Source organism: Elephantulus edwardii, unplaced genomic scaffold (genome assembly GCF_000299155.1).
Source record: "Elephantulus edwardii isolate Elephantulus edwardi_28Jun2011 unplaced genomic scaffold, EleEdw1.0 scaffold00058, whole genome shotgun sequence".
NCBI classification, from domain to species: domain Eukaryota; kingdom Metazoa; phylum Chordata; class Mammalia; order Macroscelidea; family Macroscelididae; genus Elephantulus; species Elephantulus edwardii.
The window spans coordinates 10,862,209-10,876,358 of record NW_006399808.1 but is presented as its reverse complement, the minus strand read 5'-3'; the positions used below and the strand labels follow the sequence as shown (position 1 = coordinate 10,876,358).

The 14,150-nt window shown below is 40.1% G+C and overlaps 1 pseudogene across 1 annotated transcript; it reads left to right on the top strand.

Moving 5' to 3' along the window:
• The first annotated feature begins 11,657 nt into the window (after positions 1-11,657).
• On the top strand, positions 11,658-12,929 carry LOC102868362 (annotated as a pseudogene). The gene has a single exon (XR_438887.1). The product of XR_438887.1 is annotated as a protein phosphatase 2, regulatory subunit B', alpha pseudogene (transcript).
• Positions 12,930-14,150: the final 1,221 nt, after the last annotated feature.

The window sequence follows — 14,150 nt, the reverse complement described above, 5'->3', positions numbered from 1 at the left end:
TTAAGTAAAGGGTTAGAGAAAGAGGATGACTCTCAAGATGTATTGACAGTGTCTATGACAACGGGCTTGAGCAATGGGATTGTGAGGATGGAGCAGGACAGAGCAAGGTTCTAATCTCTTGTTCACAGAGTTCCTATGAGTCATAGTCAACACACCAGCACGTAACAACAGTGATTAGGTAAGAGACACAGGCAAACTGGGCTTTTGAAAAAACCTTCTATTTTTCATTTTAAAAGGGATGTATTAAACAACTCTATATGGGGGCAGGGCAATAAAAGCTAAATGTTCAGCAAGTATTATAGCCATTTTAAAACTGCTGAAGACATAAAACTAACCTTAAAGATTAAAAAGTGGTAAAATATGGTTTAGCAGCTTTAATAATTACTTTTTTCTTTTCAAATAATGGAAGATTTGACCCAACTCATTCACTGTCAAGCCAGAACTGACCCACAGCTGACCTTCCAGTGGTTTTCGGAGACTATAAATCATAGGGGAGGAGACTTTCACCTACCCTGGTGAATGCAAACCACAAGAGACAAGGCCCTCAGGTTAGTAGTGCAAGCCCTTATGGACTACACTACCAGAGATCCCTAGACCTAATAAAGGTGAGGACAAGGAATAGCTGAAAGCCAGTCACCTTCTCACAGATTAGTGGCAGTGAGTTCTAAAAAAAGTGACCATAATGCAATATTCAATTAGTTCTTTACTTGTCTTTATTAACACAGAAAGACAGCTCATCTATCATAGCCAACACCACCATTTCAAGATGCCAACATTTGCTTAATCTGTTGTATGTTTCAAGGAAAACTTATAACTCTCCTATAGCTCTTACCTCCAAACTTTTCATTTTATCAGCAACAGACAAAGTGTGAAAGAAACATCTATTTTTAAAAGAGCAAGAATAAAATTAGTATTCTCGGGTATCAAAGGAAGAGCAAAGCATTTTAGTCCTGTTCTTTAGCTACAAAACTTGGGAGGTTCAAATTTACCAGGGAGTTCTGCTGGCCTAGAGAAAGAAACCGTGCTGCAGTACCAAATGCACGTGTTTTGAATTCACCAGCTGCTCCAGAGGAGAAGGGTGGGCAATCTCCACTAGTGCGATTAACTGCCTCTGAAAACCCACTGGAGAGTCAGCTATGGATCGGTTCCCACTGGTACTTAACAAAAACCACCTCCGCAGGAGAAAGATGAATAATCTCTCTTCCTATCCAATTTGCATGCTAGGAATCTCAATGGAGGGGGAGGAATAGTTATTAAGAAGGCTCCAAATGATGGCAATGAGTGATACAAATACCTATAGTAAAGGGATGACAGAAGAACTGATGCCTTTGAGTTGTGGTGTTGGAGAATACTAAATATCCCATGAACTGCCAAAAGAACAAACAACTACGTCTTGGAGAAAATGCAACCAAGGTGCTCCTTAGAGGAAAGTTTGGTAAAACTATCTCACATGTTTTTAAGAGGGACCAGACCTTAGAAAAAAGACATTGAGTTTGGAAAGGTGGAACGTCAGTGCAAGAGATGAAAACTTTCAATAAGATAGACTAACACAGTAACTGTCACAATGGGCTCAAGATGAGGATGGCACAGGATAGAACAGGGTTCAGATTGGTTGTTCACAGAGGTGCTATTAGTCATAGTCAATGACTCAAAGGTGACATTGAAAACGGGCGTGGTGGGAGTGGGGTCCAGGTATTGTAAGTTAACTTGTAAGTTAATTCGCTCAGTGGGACTGGTAGACAGTTTGGATCTATCAGGAAGGAGTCCGAGGTAGAAAGGCGGAGAAGCTTCTGAAAAGACTGCTGCCTTGGAAATGCTATGAGAGAGCTCTACTGTGTTCTACAGAATCATGAGTAGGATTCCCGAGAGGGCAAGTCAAACTCTCCTTCCAATATTCACACACATTAGCACAAGGCTTGTTCTCAAAACACTACGGTTGGAATACGATGATGAAAATAAACTTGAGGGAGACAGGCAGGAAGGCGCCGGAGAGTCCGAGACGTCTGCACTTTGTATTGCTCCTCTAGGTCCCAAATTTCCAAGACTAACCTTCCTCTCCCCATCAGCGCTCCAACTGTAAACTTTCCCACCGACTTCCAGTGCCAACCACAAATCTCCATAAAGGTGGGGCTCCCCAAGAACTACGTCCCCGGGTATTCAGCAAGGCTGCCTGTCTCCTGATCCCAGAGAAGAGAGGCTGGTCGGTCCCCAAGCGAACCCTGTGGATTGGGCACGCGACATGGCTAGGGAGAACTGGGTGAGGTGAAGAAAAGCGAAGGCTGCTCAGCCGACAAGACCGAGGACTCGACTCAGCCCCTAAAGCGGAGCGCATCGAACAGACCGCTATCCTGCGGGACTTGAAAAGTCGCCGAACATCAGCAGAGAAAAACTGGCTCTGGAGGTCAGGTCCTTAAAATTGTTTTCCCCGAAACGCCTGTCTCCTCCCACTCGCCATTCTCCAGGACTCACCCGTCCCAGCTGCCGCTCGAGCCGCTTCCCAGTCAAAAGCCCCAATTACTGATAACCATAGAGACGAAGCCAACAAACCCCAGCTCCAACGCCCACCCTCACGTGACTCGGCTGGCCGCTGAGCCTGCCGGGATTGTGGCGAAATAAACGTGGGCGGGGCTTGGAGAACCTGGCGCGCGAGGGGCGGGGACAGAGGGGCAGGCCCCGCCCCCGTGGGGCTTGGGCGGGGGAGCCGCAGGCGTCTGCGCAATCCTTATCCGTCTCTCTTATTGTCCCACAGGCTAGAAAAGCTTGTTAAGGGCACAGTAGTGCCTGCTCCCATCTCTTTCAATACTCAGGTACGTGGGGGCGACGTAAAAGGTCAGTGAAAAGAAAAATAGGACACAGTTAGTTGAAAAGTGTAGATTTTTTTGAACTATGTTTGGTTTTAGATTGACTGATGAAATTACTTTATAATGTACCATTTTATTTAGAAACTTCAACAGAGCCTCTGTGTATTTCAGGTGTTGTATTTTGGTGGTGCTGTTTTTTAACTAGTATTAACGGAGAGTTTAGATCCTAAACTAACAGCTTGTTTAGTTTTGTTTATTAGAAGTGGCAAATGAGTGAATCTCCCTTCCTATTAGGGAAAGAGAGTTAAAATAATTAAAGTTTGTAAAAAAAAAATTTATTTTAAAAAGCTGTTAGAACAGCACAGCTATTACTATAAAAACAACCAAGCAGGTTAGAATTGTCACTGGGTTAAATTGTGACGTTAACAAAATGAACCTTACTCCACCACCCCTTCACTTTCTCATGAAAGGAGAACAACAAATTATATTAGCTCTAGATTGTCAGAGAAAGAGAGGACGATCCTCAAACAGATGGATGTGTATGTACAGTGACGGTAATTATGGGCTCAAGATTGGAGGAGATTGTGAATAAGGCAAAGAATAGGATAAAGGTCCTGACCTGTGTTCACAGGGTCACTCTGAGTCTTAGTGTCTCCACTGTCGCCTGACAACACCTGGATCTAAGGAAGGAAGCTTGATAGTTTAATAATTTATTTACTAACTGAAAGAAGTTTATTGGGAGAATGGCCTGATGATCAGTTTCCGTAAAGATTGTTATTATTATTAGCTGTTAATGTTGTTGTTGTTGTTACGTGCCATCAAATCGCCTGCGACTCATAGCGACCCTATGTATAATAGCTCTGAAGCCTGCCCTGTCCTGAGCCAGTCTCACTGACTCCGACTACCCCCATTGCCCCAGTCACTGTATCAATCCATCTCATCTTGGGGCCTCTTCTCCTGCGCTGTTCCTCCACCCTTCTGAGCATGATGTCCTTCTCTAAGGATCAGTCCCTCCTCGCCACATATCCAAAACATGTGAGACAGAGCTTCAAAATCCTAGCCTCCGAGGAGAAACTTGGTTTCACCATCTCCAAGACAGACCTATTTGTTTTCTTGGCAGCTCATGGTATGTTCAAGATTCTGTTCCAGTGCCACAACTCAGAGACCATCCTTAGTCATTGTCCAGCTCTCTGATAGATAACAAGTAATTGTGAAGACCCTGGCCTTGATCAGGTGCACCTTAGTCTTTAGACTGACATCATTTCTTTTTAGCACTCTGGAGAGGTCCTGACAACAGATTTTCCCAGTGCAATACATCTTTTGATTTCCTGTCTGCTGGTGCCAAGAGTGTTGACAGTGGAGCCAAGCAAGCTACAATTGCTAACAACCTTAATCTCTTCTTCATCTAGCATGGTGCTGGCCAATTGGTCCACAAATATTAATATAATAATAATAACTATTATTATTATTATTCAGAATCTAGTCTGCTCTTAGGGAGCTCTAGTGGCCTAGTGGCAAGAAGCTGCACTGCAATCCAGAAGTCATGAGGTTCGAGGTCACCAGCTGCTCTGTGGGAGGATAGGCAATCATCTCCAAGCGATTAACTGCCTCTGAAAACCCTCTGGAATGTCAGCTATGGGTCGATTCTGACTCTATGGTACACAACAACAGTCGGCTTTCACACATAGCAACACCATATACAACAGAACAAAAGCCAGCCAGTCTTGCACCATCTCCATAATTCTAGTCACTGTGTCACTGTGCCAGTCCATCTCGTTGAGGGTCTTCCTCTCCTTTGGGGACCTTCTACTTTTTCAAACATGTTACTACTCAAAAGTGTAGTTCCTCCTATAAAATGTTCAATGTATACAAACAAGACAAAATCTATCTCACCATCCTTTCTCCTAAGAAGCTCCCTGGTTACACACCTTCAGAGTCAGATTTTTTCCACTGCTTTTGGCAGTCTTTGGATATTCCATGTACTTCAGCAACACCACAATTCAAAGGTGTTGATACTTCTTCAGCCTTCTTTAATTGTTGTCCGAAGAAATGCTATGAGTCAGTTCTACTCTGTCACATGAGTTGGAATCTACTCCCATGTACACAATCCTAGTGTTATTTGCCATAGAATTAAGACTCTTGGCTGATTATATCCTAGCTGTCAAAATAAAAAAATATATCTTTCCAATCAGAACATGTTCACTGTTAAGTGAGAAATATGGCAAAGAAATCCTTATTCTTTTTTTTTTAAATCCTTATTCTTAACATTAAAAAAGTTGTTACTATTGTTAAGTGCCATCAAATTGAGTATGACTCATAGTGACCCTATGAACTAAAGATCTGAACCCTGTTTTATCCTGTGCCATCCTCACGCTTCTTAATACACAAGAACCCATTGCATGAGGTCATTTTAGAGACTGGGGTCTATTTGATTCCAGCCACAGTCTTTACAATTACTTGTTATGCGTCTGAAAGTTGGACAGTGATTTGAACAGTAAATTGGACATTAAGAATGACAGAAGAGTACTGAATATCCCCTAAACTGCCAAAAGAACAATTATGTCTTAGGGAAAGAGTACTCTTGGAAGGCAAGGATGGTGAAGGTACATATCACATATTTGGGGTATTTGTTAAGAGGCTCTGATCCTTGAAGAAGAACATTATCCTTCAAAGGGTGGAGGGTCAGCAAAACGGAGGAAGACTGTGATTAAGATGGATTGACAGTACTGTAATAATGGGCTCAAGTGTATTAGAGATGATGAGGATGACATAGCATAGGGCAAGATTCAGGTCCATTTTTCATGGGGTCATAGTTGAAGACATCTAACAATAATAATATCCCTTTGTTCTGTTTGGATGACCATTTCCACATTCATGTTCCCATGAGTAATTTTAGTTAAGCACCCTGGAATTCTCATTCTTTTCAATGTTATTCATACTTCATTATGATCCATACAGTTGAATGCCTTTGCATAGTCAATAAAACACAAGTAAACATAAAAAAAAAAAGAGCCCATTGCAGCAGTATTCTGGAGAGGTCTCTGACAGCAGATTTTCCCAATGCAATCCATCTTTTGATTTCCTGGCTGCTGGTACCAAGAATGTTGATTGTGGAGCCACGCAGCTGTTAACAATCTCAATCTCTTAATCACCTATCATGATGCTGCCAGTTGCCCTAGTGGTGAAAATCTTTGTTTTCTTGATGTTGAGCCTCAATCCGTATTGAAGGTTGCAGACCTTGACCTTCTGCAGCAAATGCTTCAGGTCATCCTGTTTCAGCAAGCAGGGTGTGTCATCTGCATAACAGGTTGTTGAGGAGTCTTCCTTCAGTCCATCAGTCCACATTCCTCCTCATAGAGCCTAGCCTCCCACATGACCTATTCTGCATATAAATTGAAAAGGTTATGTCACACTATGGAATACTACACAGTACACAGAAGCAATGATTTTGTAAATCACTACGTAACTTGGGAGAGACTGGAGAGTATTATGCTAAGTGAATTTATTCAGTCTTATAAGGACAAATACTGTGTAAGACCATTACTGTAGAAATAAATAACTAGTAAAACATGTATGAGGATATAAGTGGGGGAAGGGGGCATCATAGGGGTGATGATGGGTGGTTACCATGGGGTCATGTGGCTTGATGGGGGGTTGTTGGGAGATGCACAGTATCCAGTGTGAGAGACAATGTATGCAAACTTTATAAACCAGTTAAAGTTTTTTAAAAAAAGAAGAACTGCAAGAAATAAAGAGGGGGGAAACATTAAATTCAGTTCTCCTCTATTTTTGAAAAGCCAAAAATTCTGAAACTCTCTAATGACACAGTTTTATCTATGAGATATCCATTGTCTTAATGGAAAGAACATTACTAAGCTATTGATGGTATTTATGTAGGAATTATGTTACCTCAGCATAATTTGTTCAAGAACATTAATGTTTCTTCACAAATAGACCGTTCTATTCCTTTGAAAATAAATTGCTCTCCTAATAAATAAAAGAGAAAAAGAAAATATATGGAGATAGGATACACCCCTGGTGTGCACCTTTCCTGATTTTGAACCTTGCAGTTTCCTTGCTCTGTTTTGAGAACTGCCTCCTGGTCCACATATGTTGTTGCTTGTTGTTGTTAAGTGCTGTTGAGCCAAGTATAACTCATAGTGACCCTATGAGCAAAAGATCTGAACCCTGTTCTATAACTATCATCATTTCTCTAACGTTCATAGAGTTTCCAAAGGCATGTGTTTTTAGGAAGTGGATGCCAATCCTGCTTCTAAACCTGTCTTAATTTGGGAGCCCCACCAAACACTGTCCACCATAGGTAACCATTATGACATTTGACACAGCAGTGGCACAGTGTTCAGTATCACAGCCACCCAAGTTATCTCAGGATAGCAAACTGACATACCAGTGCTATACCAAGTATAGATTTTGCATAAGCATGATCAAGTGTTCTGGTATTGCCATTCTTAGAGTTAGCCACAGTTTGTTGTGATCCACACAATTAATTGCCTTTGCATAGTTTATAAAATACAGACATTCCTCTTACTCTCTGCTTTCAGCCAAGATCTGTAAGGTAAAAAGGTGCAGAGGACCAGGTGAAGTGAAACAAAGGAGTTTATTAGCAGCTCTCAGAGCGGGTTTGCTGTCAGAGGCCAGAGAAAGGCAGGATCAGGCAGCAGAGTCACAAATGAGGAAATTACAGGCCAAGTTTTATAGGCAGGGATTGGGGAATAGGGTGGTCAGCTTGGTGGTCAACTTTCCGTGGAGGACATTGATTGGGTGCCTTTTGTTAGTTCCCAAATATGGAGTCATTCAGTCCCTTTAGGTGAATTATGTCATTGCTGACGGTTAAGCAAGATGTGATTGATGGTCGTGCTCTTTCCTGATTGGCCATTGCTGTCTTACACCAGGCAGATTGGCATGTCTTCCAGAAGGTGCAGCAAGCATGGAATGTTGCCCATCTCCCAGGTGGCCTTTCAAGATCCACTTGACACTAACTATAATATCCCTAGTACCATGGCCTCCTCTAAGTATAGCCTGTATAACTGGCAGTTTTCTGTTGATGTGCTGTTTCAGTAATTTTTGGATAATTTTCAGCAGGATCTTGCTTGCATGTAATATTAGTGATACTGTTTGATAATTTCCACACTCTGTTGGTACACCTTTTTTTGGAATGGGAACAAATATTAATCTCTTCCAATTAGTTGACCAGGTGGTTGTCCTCTAGATTTCTTGGCACAACTCGGTGAGCGCATACAGGGTGGAGTCTATTGTTAAAATATGTCAACTGGTATGCTGTTAATTCATGGTTTAAAATCAGGAAGGGAGTGTGTCAGGGTTGTATTCTCTCTCCATACCTATTTAATCTGTCTGCTGAGCAAATTATTTGAGAAGCTGAACTCTATAAAGAGGAATGGGACATCAAGATTGAAGGGAGACTCATCTATAACCTATGTTGTGCAGATGACACAACCTTGCTTGCTGAAAGTGAGTAGAAGTTGAAGCAATCATTGAAGAACATCAAAGAATGCAGCCTTCAGTATGTAAAAAAAATTTAAAAAAAAACCCAAACCAATTATTCTTATCATTGGATCTATAGGCAACGTCATGATGGATGGAGAGGAGATTGAAACTGTCAACAACGTCATCTTCCTTGGATCCACAATTAACATCCTTGGTACCAGCAGTCAGGAAATAAGGAGATGCAGTGCACTGGGAAAATCTTCAATCAGGGACCTCTCCAAATTATTGAGGAGTAATGATTTCAGTTTGAGGACTAAAGTGTGTCTGATTCAGGTCATAATCTTTCCAATCACTTGCTATGCATCTGAGAGCTGGACAATGAATTAGGGTGACAGAAAAAGAATTGACACTTTTGAGCTGTGGTATTGGTGTTGGAAAAGAGCCCTGAACATCCCATGCACGGCCAAGGGAACAAACAGATATGTCTTGGAAAGGATGTAGCCAGAGTGCTCTTTGGAGGCAAAAATGATGAGGTTTCACCTCACATACTTCGGGCATGTTGCTAGGAGGGGCTTTGGAGAGGGGCATGATGCTGGGAATGATGGACTGTCAGTGAAAGAGAGGAAGCCCCACAACCAGGTGGATTGGTGTGGTGACTGCCGCAATGGGCTCTTGTGTGTCAGAAAGTGTGAGGATGGCACAGGATAGAACAGGGTTCAGATCTTTTGCTCATAGGGTCGCTGTGAGTCATACTAGACTTGATGGCACTTAATAATAATAACAACATGGTTTCTGAAAAATTGCAGCTTACATTCAAGAGAGTATGAGAGTGATGAAGGCAAACAATGGCTTATTATTATTAAGAAAGTAATATTGTTTGTTGCCTGAAAGAGTTTTAGAGACTACAGAATGAGTGGAGTTCAGGGTCGTTACCAAGATGGGTACATTCTATATTATAAATTGACTCACTTATCCAATATTGTTTTTCAAACTATTGTGCAAGGTTTTCCTTTGTCAAAAAATAAATAATACTAGTAAAAATGAGTTTGCAGTCCCTGCACAAGCTAATAAGATGACTTTTTGTTTACAAAATATAAGGTCAAAACTTTTTTCAAAGCATGCAAAACTTCTTTCAAAACATGGAATGCCTGCCTACTACATACAAATCTTACCAGTGCTGTTATTGTTGTTTGCCATAGTTGATCCTCCAGCAGGTTTTCAGAGACAATAAATCACACAGGAGGAAAGATAAATAAACTGTGGAGCAGCTGGTGGATCCGAACCATGTTTTGGGATTGTAGCACAGCTTCTTACTAATAGGCCACCAGTGCTCCCTCACAGATGTGGGATCATTTGTAATGAGGTTTTACTCTGTCATAAATGTGGTTTTTGGATGCTGTGGTTTATAGTTCCCAAATCATTTTAAGGATGGGTCATGAGATGTCCTGTTTCAGAGCAGCAGGTTAGGACTCAGGAGTCTAGATTCTAAAAAAACTATCCTGACCTTTTGGCTTGCAGTGCAACACACTACAAAGGGTTGACAGTTTGAGTCCACCAGCTGCTCCTTGAGAGAAAGATGGGCAAACTCCTCATGTAAAGATCTATAGCCATGGAAAACGATTACAGGGTTACTATGAACCAGGAAATATTCAGTGGCAATGGGTTTTGGGGTTTTTGTTTGTTTTGTGATGTTGTTATAGTAGTTGTTGTTATGTGCCATTGAGTTGCTTGTGACTCATAGTGACCCTATGTACAACAGCTCTGAACTCTGCTCTATCATGTGCCAACCTTATTGTCTCTGACACACCTACCCCAATTATCCCAGCCACTGAATCAATCCATCTCATTGAGGATCTTCCTCTCTTGTGCTGTCATTCCACCCTCCCAAGCATGACATCCTCCTCCAAGGACTGGTCCCTCCTTGCAACATGTCCAAAGTATGTGAGATGAAGCTTCAGAGTTCTTGCCTCCAAGGAGCAGCCTCGTTTTACCCTCTGTAAGATGAACTTCTTTGTTCTCTAAGCAGTCCATAGTATATTCAATACTGTTCTCCATAACCACAGCTCAAAGGCATCAATTCTCCTGTAGAGAAGTATAAAGAAGTGTTGAAGAATTGTCCTTATGCTTGTGAATTAAATGCATCCCTTATCATCATGATTTGCTTGTTTTTTTATTATATTTTCAATAATTTTGAGTGAAGGTTTACAAATAATATTGATTTTTCCTAAAATCATTTCTAAATATTTAGCTTTATAACATTAATCGCTATTGACTAATATAGTGAATTAATTTCATTGACTAATATAGTGAATTAATTTCAGCATCTAAGCAACAACTTGAACTCTAGTAGTCTAATGAGTAGAGTTGCTCTAACAATCCAAAGACCAGTTCAAATCCACCAGCCACTCCACAAAAGAAATATGGGAAATCTCCACCAGTGCAATTCACAGCCTCCAAAAACCTGCTGAAGGGTCAGCTATGAATTGATTCTGACTTGACCACAATTAGTTTGATTGAGAATCAAGTCTTTATTGTATATTGCCTTTCCCTTCACTATTGATTAATTTTTAATTCCCCTCTCTCTTCCTTCCCATCTCTGATAGGTTAAATTTCTGTCTTTAAACCTTTCTTTAGCTTTTCATAGCATACTATAATTGTCTTTTGTGTCTGCTTTTTGTCATTCAGCATAATATGTTCTAGATTAATCCATGTCACACAATATTTCATGAATTCTTGATCATTTTTCTATGACAGAGGAAGAAGAGAAGACCAAGATGGGTGTCAGAAGAGACTGAATATTTCACTAGGGCACCAAGAAGCCAAAGCAAGGGGAAGAAATCACGAAGTGAAGGAGCTGAACAAAGGATTTCAAAGGACAGCATGGGAAGACAAAGCAAAGAGTTTTAATGAGATGTGCAATGAGCTAGAGTTGGAAAAGCAAATGGGACAAACTCTCTCTGCATTTCTTAAGCTGAAGGAACTGAAGAATAAATTCAAGCCTTGAGGTACAATACTAATTATCCTTCTGTTTTTACAATAATGATTTTATGCAATATTTGTCCTTTTGAGACTGTGTTAGTTCACTCATCATAATGCTCTCCAGCCTCTTGTAAATTACATAATATTTTTTAAAAGGGAGTTGCTGCTGAGTGCTGCATAGTATTCCATTGTGTGAATGTACCACAATTTCTCAACCCATTCAGCTGCAGTTGGAAAATTTGAGCTATTTCCATGTTCTTGTGATGGTCAATAATCCTGCTATGAACATTGGTCCAACAGTGATTGATTCTATAAAACAATGCATGAGAATGAGTGCATTTAACACAATATGAATGAAGAATAGTGTGAAGCTTTTTGTCTCTCCTTTTCTGCTGAGAGCGTGCTATGCCACATCAAATGAACATCAAGAGCTCTTCTGTCAGAAGTTGCAGCAGTGTTGCATACTGTTTGATTTCATGGACTCTGTCTCAGACTTGAAGAGCAAAGAAATTAAAAGAGCAACAGTAAATGAACTGGTTGAGTATGTTTCAACTAATCGTGGTGTAATTGTTGAATCAGCGTATTCTGATATAGTAAAAATGATTAGTGCTAACATCATCCGGACCCTTCCTCCAAGTGATAACCCAGATTTTGACCCAGAAGAAGATGAGCCCACACTTGAGGCCTCTTGGCCTCATATTCAATTGGTGTATGAATTCTTCTTGAGGTTTTTGGAGAGTCCTGATTTCCAGCCTAGCATTGCAAAGAGATATATTGATCAGAAGTTTGTACAGCAGCTCCTGGAGCTTTTTGATAGTGAAGATCCCGGAGAACGTGACTTTCTGAAAACTGTTCTACATCGAATTTATGGGAAATTTCTTGGATTAAGAGCATTCATCAGAAAACAAATTAATAGCATTTTCCTCAGGTTTATATATGAAACAGAACATTTCAATGGTGTTGCTGAACTCCTAGAAATATTAGGAAGTATTATCAATGGCTTTGCATTGCCACTGAAAGCAGAACATAAACAGTTTCTAATGGAGGTTCTTATTCCTATGCGTACTGCAAAAGGATTAGCTTTGTTTCATGTTCAGCTAGCCTATTGTGTTGTACAGTTCCTGGAAAAAGATACAACATTAACAGAACCAGTGATCAGAGGATTGCTAAAATTTTGGCCAAAAACATGCAGTCAGAAAGAGGTGATGTTTTTAGGAGAAATTGAAGAAATCTTAGATGTCATTGAACCAACACAGTTCCAAAAAATTGAAGAGCCACTTTTTAAACAAATATCCAAGTGTGTGTCCAGTTCTCATTTTCAGGTTGCAGAAGGGGCATTGTACTTCTGGAATAATGAGTATATTCTTAGTTTGACTGAGGAGAACATAGACAAAATTCTGCCAATTGTGTTTGGCAGTTTGTACAAAAATCTCCAAACACTGGAACCCGATGATTGAAGCACTGGTATATAACGTGCTGAAAACGCTAATGGAAATGAATGGCAAGCTTTTTGATGACCTTACTAGCTCATACAAAGCTGAAAGACAGAGAGAGAAAAAGAAGGAATTGGAACGTGAAGAATTATGGAGAAAATTAGACGAGCTAAAGTTAAAGAAAGCTCTAGAAAAGCAGAACAGTCCTTACAATATAAACAATATTCTCAGCAAGTCAAGTGCTGAATAAATAAAAATGCCTACCATCTTTGTGAAATGGGCAGTTTTGTAAGCTTTTTTGAAAAAAATGTAAAAATTGGAGGGAAAACCTCATCAGTATAATAAGGCCAATTTTCCCCCCCTTGGCAACTATAAATGAAAAAAAGACACGGACTAAACGTAGCCCTGTGTTATATATCATGGCCACAGTATATTGTAACTTTTGTCTAATCAGATTTATTGTGTCACTTCTGAAGTTTCACAGAATGAATTTTATGACATGAATGAGATAATTCTGGGAGTGGTGAGGATTATGACTTGAATTATTTTGATGGTGTTGCACATAGGTAGTAAGTAATCTGCTCTGTATATTTTCCCTTTTATAATGTGCTTTTCACATTGCTGCAGTCCTTAGTTACATTCTAGGGAAAGAGTGTTTCCTTTTAAAGAAACTAAGGTATAATCCTTCCCCTTCCCTTTGTCTCTCCCAGAAATGATGGAGGGAATTACCTGCACTCTGGAATTTGATCAGAAAACTCAAATTTCCAGGCTTTTTAAAAGCACAAAACAGAAATAAAAGCTGGGAAAGTAAACCAAAATTCTTTAGATTGTTCCTCTTGAATATCTCTCTTCGTCTGCAACTGCCGAGTGATGAACACAGATGAGTAGAGGCACAAAGTGTGCCTTCTCCATTCATTCCTCTTCCTCTGTCAAAGCTGAAGGCAGGGCCTTTCCAGTCCTTACATGGCTCCCCCAGTCTCTCCTGACCCAGGGATGGAGGCTGAGTCCCCCAGTGTGCTGATGCAGCACACTAGCTGTCACTGCCTGGCTTAAGTGCAGTGCAGTAGCTTGATCTAGAGTTCTGGAAAAGTTGATTATAGGGGTCTTGTATGTTTTTACTTGGTCTAGTATTTCTCACATATTTTGTTTTCAGAGTACCATTCCAATCTCTTAACTGGCAGTTGTGTGGGAAACTTTTGTAACGAAAGATCTTCATTGGGGGATTGAGCAGCCTTTAATAAAAGTCTAAGTTTGTATTTTGCCTCAAAAAATAAAAAAGAATAGTGTGAAGCAATGTATATAAACTTTGTAAACAAACCAATTAAAAATGTAAAATAGAATATATATGATTATACGAAATATAATGTAAATGAAACACTGTATAAAACACAATATGTATTAAAGAAACATAATGTAAAGGAATTATTGTGTGAAAATTAAAAAAATTTAACAAAACAAAAAATAAAACCAA